Genomic DNA, 14,625 nt, shown 5'->3' on the forward strand with positions numbered 1-14,625 from the left:
CCATACATAGTTAGTACAATATTATTGACTGTGTTCCCTATGCTGTGTTTTACCTCCCTGTGCCTATTCTGTGACTACCAATATGTACTTCTTAATCCCTTCACCGTTTTTACCCAGCCCGCCCAATCACCTCCCCTCTGGCAACCATTATTCTGATCTCTATATCTATGAACCTGTTTATGTTTTGTTTGTTCATTTATTTTTATCTTTGGATTCCACATATAAGGGAAATTATATGGCATTTGTCTTTCTTTGTCTGACTTACTTCACTTAGCATAATACCTGCTAGGTCCATCTATACTGTTGGAAATGGTAATATTTCATCATTTTTTAATGGCCATCATATACCATGCTTTTTTATCCACTCATCTATTGAGGGCATTGGGTTTCTTCCATATTTGAATAGCCTTTTTTTAAGATTTTATTTATTTATTTTTAGAGAGGGAATGGAGGAAGAGAGAGAGAGAGAGAAACATCAATGTGCGGTTGCTGGAGGTCATGGTCTGCAACCCAGGAATGTACCCTGGCTGGGAATCGAACCTGGGACACTTTGGTTCCCAGCCCGCGCTCAATCCACTGAGCTACGCCAGCCAGGGCTTCTTTTTTTTTTTTCTTTTGGTAAACATTTTTGCTCTGTTCATTTCTCTCTCTCTTTTTAAAGATTTTTTAAATTTATTTTTAGAGAGGGGAAGGGAGGGAGAAAGAGAGAGAAAGAGAAACATCAATGTGGTTGCCTCTCACGTGGCCCCCCACTGGGGTCGTGGCCTGCAACCCAGGCATGTGCCTAGACTGGGAATCGAACCTGCGATGCTTTGATTCATAGCCCGGGCTCAATCCACTGAGCTATGCCAGCCAGGGCTGTTCATTTCTCTTAATAGCTATAATCTCTGCCCACAATCAATAGTAGCTTTACATAAGATAATAATTACCTGTACTTTATAGATTTTAAAAGGTCAAATGGCTTATCTTTATACTCTGCATTAATTCTTGATAAAAAAATAAATGTAACTAGTTATTCAGGCTAAGCAGAAGCATTTTTCATTATTCCCCTAGGAACTTGGCTTTATTTCCTCCCCAATATTTCCCCTCCGTATTCCTATGGTAAAGCTGTGAAGAAATACAAGATAGAGTAGGTTACTGCTTTGGAATAGCCTTTGGTCAGTTGTGGAAATATATACATAAATAAGATATAAATTATAAAGCAACATATATGTGTGTGTATATATACATGTACACACATATAGTACAGTATAGATTAAAATGTATAAATGGCAAAGGAAAGTGAAATAAATGGATGAAGAGAGAGAAATGGGTTTCTGGATGCCCAAACTGAGTTTACTATATGGCTTTCTTTTCTATAACATCCATATGGGGTTTGACAATTTGGCAGATTACAGGTGTCAACAAAGTTTTTAGAATGTGTTTCCGCCCTGCATCAGAGCAGTAAAATCAATAGCCAGCCTTAGAGTTCAGCTGTTTCGTTTTGTTTCACAGCTCTAGAGGCAGAAAACAAACCAGCTGAAGCAGGGCTTCCAGGATACCAATCAATAATGTGGATAACAGGCGTGCTATCCCAGAAACCGGAGCTGCCTGCTACACACCGAGCTGCCCTCACGGGACACCTGCCTCCAGTTCTCCCCAGCCAACCAAGGCCAGCGAGTCCACAGGCTGTAATGTTGGCCATACTTTTATATTTCCAATTATAAGACGTTGTCCATTTTATTCTTTATTTGCTGCAAGGATTTTTTTGAGGGAAGTATAAGGAATACTCTAATGTAATATGCTAGTCCCATCACTATTTGAGAAACTTTTCTTTTGAATAGATCAGTGGATCTCAAAGTGTGGTTTCTGAATGAGCTGCACCTTCTCAGCTAAAAATGATGTTCCAGTTTATCACTTACAAATTCTGCTTTTCATTCAGCAGAACAGATTTCAACCAAGTTCTCTACCACTTTGTAACAAGAATTGCCTTTCCTCTAGCTCCCAATAGCACATTCCTCATTTCCTTCTGGAACTTCAATGGAAGCATCTTTAACATGCTTATTTGAAGTCCTGTTTTGTTCATGACAATATATATGTTCTCCTATATGATGGAAGCTTTCTCTACAGCTCTCCATTACTCTTTCTGGGCTCTCATCAGAATCTTCTTAAATGCCTGTGTTTTTACCAATAATCTCTTCAAGGCCACGTAGGCTTTTCCCCTAATGTACCTCAACAACTCTTCCAGTCTCTACTCATTGCCCAGTTCCAAAGCCACTTACATGTTTTCAGGCATTTGTTACTGGAGCATGCCACCTCCTCATGCTAAAAATCTGTATTAGTTACCTAGTGCTGCTGTAACAAAGTACCACAAACTGGGTGGTTTAAAATACTTACTGTCTCACTGTTCTGGAGGCAAGAAGTCTGGAATCCAGGTGGTTCCTTCTGAGAGTTGTGAGGGCAATGTGTTCTGGTCTCATTCCCAGCTTCTGGTAGTCTGGGGGCAGCCGTGGGCATTCCTTCGTTTATGAGTGCATTACTTCAACCTCCACATTCATGTGGCATTCTCCCTGTGTCTCTTCTTGTAGTCTCTCCTCTGTGCATATCTGTGCCTCTGTTCAACTTACCCTTTATATAAGGACACAATTAAGTTGGATTAGGACCCACTTTAATTGGATTACAGGGTTTATCTTAATCTGACTACATTGCAAAGACGCTTTCTAAGTCAAGTCACATTCTGAAGTGTTGGGAGTTAGGCCTTCAACATTTATTTTCTGGGAGATACAGTTCAACCCATAACAATATCTATATATGAGTAAAGCAACAAATCTGCATCAAATTTTGCATTAAACTTGAACATTATTCTGTGGAGACAAACTATTCAGATGATTCAAAAGGCTGCAGCTATGAGCAACTGGTGGTTGGCAGCCTCATCACGACAACACGTCCACTCATACATCACATCTCATGCAGAGTTTTTTGGTGAAACATCAAATCACTCAGGTGACTCAGCCCCCTACAGCTCAGATGTGGTGTCCTGTGGCTTCTGGCTTTTCCCCAAACTAATATCACCTTTGAAAGGGAAGAGATATCAGACCATTGAAAAGATTTAGGAAAATACAACAGGGCAGCTCACGGTGACTGGGAGAACTGTGTGAGATCCCAAGGTGCCTACTTTGAAGGGGACTGAGGTGTCATTGTCCTATGTACAGTGTTTCTTGTATCTTGTATCTTCTTCAATAAATGTCTCTCTTTTTCATAGTATATGGCTGGATACCTTCTAAACAGACCTCTTATGTTACAAGTCAAAAAATACAATACTTTACATAATTTCATGTCTTTTAAAGGAGCTGAGAGAAGAAAAGATAACTAGTGTATATTTATAGTGTTTGCTATACTAACCTTAAATTCCATTTTTTGTTCTCTTCCTTTGCTTCCATAGATTCAAGTTAAAATCTAGAGTCATGCCCTGGCTGGTGTAGCTCAGTGGGTTGAGTGCAGGCTGTGAACCAAAGTGTTGCAGGTTCGATTCCCAGTCAGGGTACATGCCTGGGTTGCAGGCCATGACCCCCAGCAACTGTACATTGATGTTTCTCTCTCTCTCTCTCTCCCTCCTCCCCTTCCCCCTCTAAAAATAAATAAATAAATAAAATCTAGATTCATTTCCTTAGCTCAATACAGCTTTGCTCCCACCCACTCCTTGGTGCTATTATTGTGACATGCATTGCATTCCTATGTGTTATAGGCACGGCAATACAATTATATACTCATTTATTTATGCAATTGCTTTCTTTAAAAAATAGGCTATTTTTAGAGCAGTTTTAGGTTCACAGAAATACTGACTAGAAAGTGCGGAGATTCCCTATATGCCTCCTGACTTCACACAGGCACAGCCTCTCCTGCACCAGCATCCCGCACCAGAGCGGTGCGCTTGCTACAATCGATGAGACCTATGTTGACGCATAATTATCAATCAAAGTCTATCATGTGTCTTAGTTCTTTCTGGTGTTGCACATTCTATGGCTTTTGACAAATGTGTAATGACACGTATCCACCCCTACAGTTCAACAATCCTGTGCGTTCCACCTACCCGTGCCTTTTCTCCCCTAAATCCTGGCAACCACTGTTTCCATAGTTTGACTTTTCCAGAATGTCATGTAACTGGAATCATACAGCAGGCAGCCTCTTCAGATTGGCTTCTTACACTTAGTGACAAGCATTTAAGTTTCTTCCATGTCTTTTCATGGCTTGACAGCTCATTTCTTTTTAGTTCTGAATAGTTTTCCATTGTCTGGATGGACCACAGTCTATCCATTCATCTACTGGAGGACACCTTGTTGTACCTGAGTTTTGGGAACTGTGAATAAAGCTGCTATAAGCATTTGTATGCACCTTCTATAAATATCTACATGCAGGTTTTTGTGTGATTGTAAGTTTTCAACTCATTGGGTAAATATCAAGGAACACCACTGAGGGATTTTATGGTGAGATATGTTTAGTTTCATAGGAGACTGCTGAACTGTCTTCCAAAGTGGCTCTACCATTTTCCATTCTCATCAGAAATGAATGAGAGTTCTTGTTTCTCCACATCCTCACTTGTGTTTGGTGTTGTCAGTGTTTTGGATTTTTTTTTTCTATTCTAATACATGTATAGTAGCTATAATTGCTTTTAAATCAGTTAAGAGGAAACATTTAGATTATTTTTATAATTACAGTTACATTAGCCAGCCCTCTTTGTTTTGTAGTGTGAGTTCAAGTTCCTGCCCAAAGTTATTTGCTTTCAGTCTTAAAAACTCCTTCAGTATTTCTACTAAGATAGCTCTGTTAGAAACTCATTCACTCAGTTTTGATTTATCTGAGAGTGTCTTTATTTTGTCATTATTTTGGAAAGATAGTTTGCTGGATATAGATTCTTGGTGAATAGTTTGATTTTTAATTCCAACACTTTGAATATGTCATTTCATAGCTTTCTAGTCTCTATTGTTTATGGTGAAAAGCCAGTTATTAATCTTAACAGCATCCTTGTATGAGGTGTGACAAGCCATCTTGTTCTTGCTGCTTTCATGACTGTCTCTTTGTTTGTAGTGCTCATCATTTTTGTTATGATGTCTGGTCATGGGTCTCTTTGTATTTATCCTATTTAATTCAACTTATTCATTGAACTTGATGGGTGTATGAATTAATGTTTCAATGTCTTTTGGGAAAATTTTTAGATGTTATATCTTCAGATATTTTTTCTGCACTTTTTAATATTTTAATTCCACTAGCTATCTGCTGACAAGCCACGTATATAGCTTTGAAAAGCTGTACATCAACTAATGACATAAACCATATATGAAGACTCTGCTGATTAAGTCTTCAAGCAATATGTCATTCTAGGTAGCCAAGATTTTCAAATAGCTGAAATCACTACCATTTAAAGACTTTAATCATCGTACATGTGAAATTTTCTCAAATGTATTATATGATTCCAAGCTTTATGAAATGGACCATACTAAACTTGATTTACTTTAGGTTTAAAGGTTACCATTTTTAATAAAAAGTGTTGTGGAATGCTATGACACATGGATATTCTTCTGGAAGAGGGAATGGGTCTTTGTCCTTGTATGAGATAACTCTAGACACTGTGGTGCTTTGTGGTCCTACACATACAGCCTTCAAATATGTCACAGAGACATCTGTTTGGCTTATCAAAGGCTGAAACAATTTGAACATGTTGTGTGTATTAAAATTGAGGAGGTTTATGTAAAATCTAGATTAACTTCTTTTTAAAAAATCGGAAGATCTGGATAGTACTTAGCTTTAACTTCCATGTGACTACAACTGGCTGATCTGAGCAGTGGCTGTTGCTGTTAGTGGGGTTGTGTGCTCTCTACTTTGTCACAGTCTTCACTCCTCCTCACTGACAAATACAGGCTTCCTTCACTCATTTACCCATCCTGCTTACCCTTTTCTGTAAGTATAGGTTTTTGAATTATGACATCCTATTGCAATTGAACATGGAATCCAAGACAGCTACAGTTCTTTAAAAGCTACAAAAAGAGTTAATAATTTCTAAGTGAGACCTGAAAACTTTTCCTTTGAGTATATACATTTTACTAAATGGACTGTGTGTATTTCATCTGGCCACTCAGAGGCCTTTAAAAAATTACTTGTAACCTTTTCTTACTGCAAACTAGTTTCAGATCAACGAGATTTCTAGATAGCTAAGTCCTTTAAAAGTAATATGCTAGTGGAGGGTTTTGACTGGTACCTTTCAAACTATAAATGCTATCAATAAAATGGATATAGTTTGTTCCCTATTTTCTGAAATTTAAAAAAGGACATCTTGACATATAAGCATAACACATTTATGTATTATAAGATAACTCACAGTAGTCATTTCATTTAGCAAATGGAATTGTGGCCCTTTCTGCCTCCCTTCTTCTTTCACTATGATTTAGGCCCCAAATCTTCTTGCTAAATGAATTCAATAGCTTCCTAATTGTTCTCCCTACCTCTGGCTTTCCTCTGTCAAGCTGTTTTTAATGCTTTGGTGGAGTGATACTGCTAAACCAAAACTCTGATTGAGATAACTCATGCTGCATTCTGTGGCTCCACACCATCAGTAGCTGTAATTGCAACTCGCATAACCTACGAGACACTATGTCATTCCCTTTCAACTTCATCTGCTAGTGAGAGGAAAAAGAGATCTTCAAGTAAGTTTTCTACTCTTTTTTAAAATTGTTCTATTCACTAACTTTCCGTTAGTGCTCCAGGAAGGTCAATCTGAATTTTGAAGGGCAGGTGTTTTGAGTCATTTTTATGGCATTATTCCTAGGTAACAAATTTTTTTCTGTATTAATCAACAGGAACATTTCAGACAGAGATATATTTTCAAATGTCTTATCTAGCTAAGGATCTACTGTTACATTTTTAAATTACCCAGTTATTTGTTATTTGTGAACATTTCATTGCATTCATCACCCATATTTTATGTTGAAGTAAGATAGAATGAAGATGCTTCTAGGTGTTTACAAGCTCATTTGCGTGGAGGCTATTACGGGATTTTACACGAGGTTGTTAAGTGCCTTGGAAAATAAGATTAAAATTTAAATGACTTTTAAAATTGAGAGAGGCAGTTTAGAATTATCTGTGAGAAAGGAAATATTGTTCAAGCAGAATCAGTGTAATAAAGATATCTTGTGATAAAACCAAACCATGTAATAATATGTGCTGAAAAGCACGTGACTCCAGAAGGGCAGGCAGGGTATAGATCTTGCTTCCTGAACTGGTTGTGAGGTGCTGGCTGGGATTAACATCTCTCTTACTCTATTACTCCTTCTAACATTCCCCTTGACTTTAGCTACAAGGTCAGGGTTACTTGCTTGCAACTGTCTTGTGTAGAGTAGCTATAGTTTCCCATTAGTCTTTGTCATCAGGCAATGTGGTGTAAGAAGAGCCCTTGGCTTTCACCTATACTGTGCCTAGCTCTGATATGTACCTATCAGGGGTTTCAACTGGAATCTGTCCATGGAGAAAGTAACATAAGCAAAGTAGATTGAGTAGGGAATGTTAACTGGGGAAGGCATGCTTTGAAGCTCTGTCAGACCTTATCCCATAGTGGCTATGAGGATGAGTTAGTGCCTGGTTATGAATAAGTTATAAACTGAGTTACATTGTCTGTGTACATGTGTGTATAAAAGTATACTACTGTCTCTGACAGGTAGAAGGTAGCCTTTATTCAAAATGTTTATTCAAAAGGAGAAATATACATTATGTATGTTTGTGATTACACATCAGTTGCTAGGCAATGTGTTAAACTGTGGCAGTGTCTTACTCTGTTCAGGCTGTTACAACAAAAATACCATAGACGGGGTGGCTTATAAACAACATACATTTGTGAGAGTAACATGTGCAACATGGTTGAATGTAAGATGTAGTTTTGTGATAAAAACTCTTAACAAAGTTCTCTAATTAATGTCGTTGTAGGTTTCTGTTCACTCTTATAGTAGGAAAGAATTGACAGTGGCTTTCATGTGGCTCTTCCTTTCAAAATAGGTTTTACTGCAGGGCAGGGAGCCAATGTTGAAGCACCACTGATCACTGAGACTGCCATTCAAACTTCACAATTAGTGAATGCTGTTAGAGCATCGCTGGGTCTACCCTGAAGCAAACTCAACCAGGGGTGTCCAACCTATAGCCCATGGGCCACTGCAGCCCAGGATGGCTATGAATGCAGCCCAACATAAAATTGTAAATTTACTTAAAACATTATGAATTTTTTGTGATTATGTATTGCAATGTATTTAATGTATAGCCCATGACAACTCTTCTTCTTCCAGTGTGGTGCAGAGATGCCAAAAGGTTGGGCACCCCTGCTACCATCTGGACCACACAGACCTCCATTTCTGATGTGTTGCATACAGTGGTGTTGCGGATTCCCAAACATTAGTGTTATTCCAGAGCCTGTATTCAATAATCTTTAAAAGAGTGTTGAATGTTTCCCTTGTTCTAAGACACAGTTATAAAGACATGGATAAAATGGCCATGCATTGCTTTGGAGAAAGCTAGGAGGAAGATTCCAGTGTACAAAACAGTGCTGGTTCCTGTCATCTCTCAGTGGCGCCCAGCTGCCCTTTATTGAAGGGCCTCTGTGACTGTGAGTTGCCTCAGGGCTTAGGATGGTTTGAGAGGCAATGACACAAGCAGGGTAACTCGATCCTACAGCTGTTCACTAGGTCTGCTTTTAAAAAAAAACATATTAAATATGACCTTGGTGATTGCTTATTGGTTTCATTCCTGGAGCTTCCCATTTTAGCCAGAGTCAGAGATCTTGTGTCTAAATGTTTGCTGTCATCTGTTACTGTACCTGTCCCACTGCCCATTATGTTGATGAAGCCATGTGGTTTTAATCATTCTGGGCATGTGTGCAACTGGCTGATGTCAGAAAATCCATTTCATTCTGCACTCCCCAAATAGATAACTGGTCTAAATATCACAGCTGATAATTAACATTTAAAAGACTGGTGTTTTCTCCCCAATGTCTTTCTACAACAAAAATGAATGGAGATTGATTTGGGTTCTAATGGGCCAGGAATAAAGGGCAACTGGGGGAACTGCCCAATAAATCTAGCATTTCAGTCTTTGAAATAATTGAATACCTTCTACATTGCAAAAAAATAATTTCCAGTCTGTCGCTTGGCATGACCCAGTACCGGGCAAGACGCAAGAGTTAGACTCCATGTTTTACCTGGCACGTTGATTATAGTGCTGAGTGCTCCTATCAATATTAACGAATTCAGCTTCACCTACTCAAAATTATACTTGGATTAAAATCATTCCAAAGTAGTCGAGCTCATTTAAAAACATTATCGCAAATATTCTCTAGATTAAAAATAAAAACAAAATCAAAACCATATCCGTTAGCGGAGTCCTTCGGTTCCTTCTAGGCAGGAGGCCCCTCTTCCTTCCTCTGTCTGCATGTTTGTCCCCACGTCATGTTGAGAGAGCCACTGTGCACTGAAACACAGTGAAAGGAGGGCCGTGAGTGGATTTACACATGCATGTCCTTTGGAAGAGTGTCAAGATAACTCTAGGCAAAGAGAGCACTGTGGTGTTTCTGAGAAATGTGTGTTTTTGAAGTTCTCCATTTCTTCTAGTTCTCTTTAGAGGTAGTGTTAAAATTATTAGTATCTTTCTTCTGATTAGTGCTCAAATGTTTACATGAGAGATTGTGTTAGTTTGCCTGGGAACAATTTGGAGACCTACAGCACTGGTTTCTGTGTTTGGTTTTCTAGAACCTCAGACTCACAGTTGGTAAGAGACTTGCAAATTACGGTAAAGCTCCGAGTTCTGTTCTGTGCCTTGACGGGAGGGTTTTAAGATCAGAACTTTTCATTTTCTTTTCTTTAAGTTCCTTTAAGTTGTTCATAGCCACCATTTCCCCCAGCAGTCTACAATCTCCTTACGTACTTTATTTTGGTTAATGGTAGCAGCTAGGCTGCTGCAGCTTCAAACTCAGTGAGTCCATTGACTGAGATGAGTGTACTTGATACCTTATTTAGTTGTTTTGCCACTTTGTAGCAATGGCTAGTAGTTCTTCATGGAATGCAAAGTGGGTATTTACTTCCACCCACCTCAGCCCAATAAGTAAATTCAAGTCCTACATACATCCCCAAGGTTCTTTTGCCAGAATTGTGCACTGGTACCAATTTCTCTCGACTCTGGTATCCTTCACTTGCCAAGAATAGAAATCAATTCTGGCTAACTTAGGCAAAAAGTGATTTATTTAAAGCATACTTGTTTATTCATAGAATAAGAAGGAAATCTGAGCCACAGGGCAGGCCAGGGGATCAAATGGAAGAGATTTTTAAACTATGCCTAGAGCACTTCCTTGAGTTTACTTGACTCCAGCTGCTTTCTGTCCTGATGAATCTTTGTTCAGGGTTCAGATTGGCCTTAACTGAGTGACACCCTCACCTTGTGATGGTGGAGGAGGAGTAGGAGGAGATTGGTCCTGAAACGAGGGACCCCTCAGCTACATGTAATGTGGGGACAGGGTGTGTCTCCAAATAAGGGCTTTGAGGCAGACTGAATGAAGCACCCAGGTCACCCATTCATAAATAAATGATTTGGTCACTCCTACAGCTCTCCTCCTCCTCCTTCTTTAAAGCAGGCTACAATAGTTCTAGAAGATAATTTTCTCGTTATCAGCTGTGTTTATTTCCTAAAGCGGGCAGAATAGCTAGAAAAATAGCATCCATGATTATGTAAAAATTACAAAATAATAACTAATATTATTATTGGTTAAATTTATATAATTACATAAAGGAATGTGTGGCTCAACTTGCTTCTTAATCTTAAGGGATGATGGAATAAGGTAAGTGAAAGTAGAAACAAAAGCAAATGTTCTTGAATCACAGGGGAAAGATGACTGTTAGACATATTAGAAAAATTCCTCAGGTTATTAATGGGGAAGAAAGAAACTGCTCAGCATGCACGTATTGAAAATAATAATGATCTCAACATGAGTCTCAAAGGCATGTAATTAGTTTATGGCGAAAAATGATTTTGACCAGTAGCTTTCAGCTCTGGCTGTGTATTAGAATCATCTTTTTAAAAGCACTAACGCTCCATCACCATTTCCAGAAATTTGCTTGTGGGGCCCTGTAGGACTGCTATGATGCACAGCACCATGGGACTCTATTCACATCAAAGTCATTCACAGGGCATCCCTTGGAGCTGTGCAGTGCAGTCTGTGCAGCTAGAAGGAGTGGCTGGACCATCAGCATTTTTTAAGAGCTCTCCAGGGTTGTGTGTGTGTGTGTGTGTGTGTGTGTGTGTGTTTTAAATGCTTAGCCAGGCTTGCAACCTCTGAGCTGGGTAGTCCTTTGTCTCTTACCCATATACCCACTTTATGGTGCCTTTTTGTGGTTACTCGTCCAAGGTTCTCTTTGTGTTAAGTGTGATCTCACCTGTCTACAATGGATGGCTGGAACTGGGAGTATTGAATACAGAATTATTTGCTTCAGGCTAAACCTCACACAGATGGCTTTGAGCCCTGCATCTGGTTCTAGGGCAAGTGTAGGAAGGTCTATTTTTAGGGCATGCCTGGTAATGTTGAACTATGCAAATCTCTGAGTGGTAAATAACTAACTTGGGTTTATCTGCAGTAATAGTATTTGGTAGAAGAAGTTATTAGTACATAGTTAATCTCTATGTGTCTAGAACAGCAATTTTCAACTGATGCGCCATAAGATATTTAAAACATGCAATACCTGACTATTTAGTTAGGGACACTGATCTGTTTTCCCTTAGATTGTCAAATAAAAAAAATGACAACAGCTAACACAGCAATAGCCATTCAGTGTGAATGAATCAGAACTACACCTCTTCTTTGTCAGATCGACAAAACATATATTTTTGGTATGCTGCAGAATTTTAGTATTTAGTTTATGTGTGCCATAAGATGAAAAAGGCTGAAAATAGCTGGTACAGATTAACACTTATTACCAAATTATTTCTGATTTACTTTCTTTTCTTCCTTTGTGAGGGAGGGGGTAGTTAGACTAGTACATGTACATTAACTTAGAAAAGAAAGAAGCATGAGAAAACTCAGGTTTTACATAACCAAAATGTTAAAAAATGATTATAGGATTATTTTCCAATTTATCTTTTGAAGTTTGTCTTCTATACAATTTATTAGAAATAAATGATTAAAAGAGGTGAAAACATTGGAATAAATTCCCAGTCTAGGAATAAATTATGTAAGTCATGACTTGGTCATGACAACTTATTCCAAAAGTCACACTTTTGTTTTTAGTTTATAAGTATTTCTTTTTATGGATTGGGATGTTTGTGTAACTTCTGAACTTTCTGGAAAGTGTTCCAGTTTCTGAGACTTGAATTTTTCTCAGATAAGATTTGTTTATGTTGATTGGTGCTGCCTTTGGCTTTACTTGGCTTATACCGAATCCTTTAAAAAAATATATGGAAACTTTATTTAAAAATGGAGAGACAGCTGACAGATGCAATCACCACTTTCAAATATTAAATCCTTAAGTGTCTTGTTTTATAGAGCACCAAGTGTAAAAATGTGGAGAGCTCTCCATTTGTGGGAGGTTCAAGTTTCTCCCATTAGAGGTACAAATGAAGATAGCGGTGTTAGTTAAATTCAAAAGAAAGTAGCCTTGACCGCTGTGACGATAGTCTATGTGTGGTGCATAGGACTGGCTGAGTGTACAGCAGGACTGAAACAGCTTTCTGCTTGTCTCTGGGAGTGTCTGGAAGTCTGGTACCAGTAAAGAAAGATAAGAATAATATATTCTAGTTAGAGACTTATAACGTGATGTTTAATGTAAAAAACCAAACAAACCTGGAAGCATGGGGGCTGGCTTATCTAGTCCGTTGAAGAATGTATGAATTAAGTCCTGGCTGGCGTAGCTCAGTGGATTGAGCGTGGGCTGCGAACCAAAGTGTCGCAGGTTCGATTCCCAGTCAGGGTACATGCCTGGGTTGCAGGCCATGACCCCCAGCAACCGCACATTGATGTTTCTCTCTCTCTCTCTTTCTCCCTCCCTTCCCTCTCTAAAAATAAATAAATAAAATCTTAAAAAAAAAAAGTCTTCTCCTTTAAAAAAAAAAAGAATGTATGAATTGATGGTTTATACCTAGTGTGGTCTTTGCATAGTGTGCCTTAGCTATGTGGCCAGCAGTCTATATAAGATCCCATTGTAAACTTGCACCTAAGCTACCCTGAAATCAAGTCATATATTGTGTTAATGTATAAGGGCTCCCAGAGGGCTGCGCCTGTGGGTCTCTGAACCCTCAGTGACTGCTTGGGCACTGTGGCCCTGCTGTACCATATCTTTTATCTTTATTGAAGCCTCACAGGAATACACTGTATGGAGTGAGGGGGAGGAAGAAACTTTCCTCTTCCCTTTTCGGTTCTTTCAGCCAGTCTGATAATCAAATAGACATGAGACAGCTTCTCAGGAGACAATAACTAAATTTAATTACATTCATATGTATGGAAATCCTGTTTACACGAGAGAGTCAGAGACGTGCTGTGAGAGACTGGGAGACAGAAGGAGAAATTTAGGTATTTGTGACATTCTGAGCTAACGATGCAGGTGCCATGGGCTCAGACAGGAGGAAGGTCACGGGCAGGGCAAGAAGAAGAGCAAATGTTCAGTAGTTAGAAATATGCTCTGCATTATAGATAGGTCATAAAAAGTTATTTCTGATGATAACTCTTATTTGAGACAAGCCTCCTGAATTTAAATTCATTAAGGGAGAGGTAAAAGTTTCTCATGAGATTTCATGCTCTGGATTGCCTTCGGCTCAAAATACTTAATGTGCCTGAGTGGCGTATGTTGGGGAGGCCTGTTCCAAAGCCCTGCAGGAGTCTCAGGAATCCTTTCAATATGGGACCATGATTGACGTAAAGACTGTTTGCACTTTGTTCTAGTTATTAGGGTGTCATGAATGAATAAACAAAACTGTACCTAAATATAAATTATAATCTAGTATACTTGTATAAACACTAATCTTAATTTGAATGTGTGGTTTTAAATCTACATTTAACTCTTTGTATACTACTTGCTTCTCATTTTTTTCTTTTTAGACTATGTCTCTGCCTATCAAAAGCATCTTAAAATTTTTGAGCTACTCAATGTCTGTTTTCTGTGAAAAAAGACAAATGGGGTATAATATAAAGTGTTGGTAACTTTCAGAAAGTTTTTTCAGATGATTTTCATATGGTAATAGTTTGAGACTCTTGGTCAAATTATAACCTACTTGTCTAGCCTTTAAATCAACCTTAAATAGGTTCCTGATTCAGTAATTTCCTTTTCATACTATAATGAAAATAATTAAATAAGACAGTTTGGAGGGGGCAATATTCTTATAATGAACTCGGCTTTAACCTGCTAACAAAGACAACAATTTATGTCAATGTTACCTTTTAACTTGTATTTTTAAACTTTTGCAGCTGCCTATATTCTGTGCTAAAATTTTAGTAATTAATTATGTAATTAATTTTTAGTGTCATGCATGCCTTTGTGCTAAGAAATATTTTTAATATTTTTGCAGTAGTACAGTTTAATCTTTCTTTCCAATGGAGTTATTTCTGTTTAATTTTTAAATTTTAATTTTAGTTAAAGC

The sequence above is a fragment of the Phyllostomus discolor genome, chromosome 2, assembly GCF_004126475.2.
Source record: "Phyllostomus discolor isolate MPI-MPIP mPhyDis1 chromosome 2, mPhyDis1.pri.v3, whole genome shotgun sequence".
Taxonomy (NCBI): Eukaryota; Metazoa; Chordata; class Mammalia; order Chiroptera; family Phyllostomidae; genus Phyllostomus; species Phyllostomus discolor.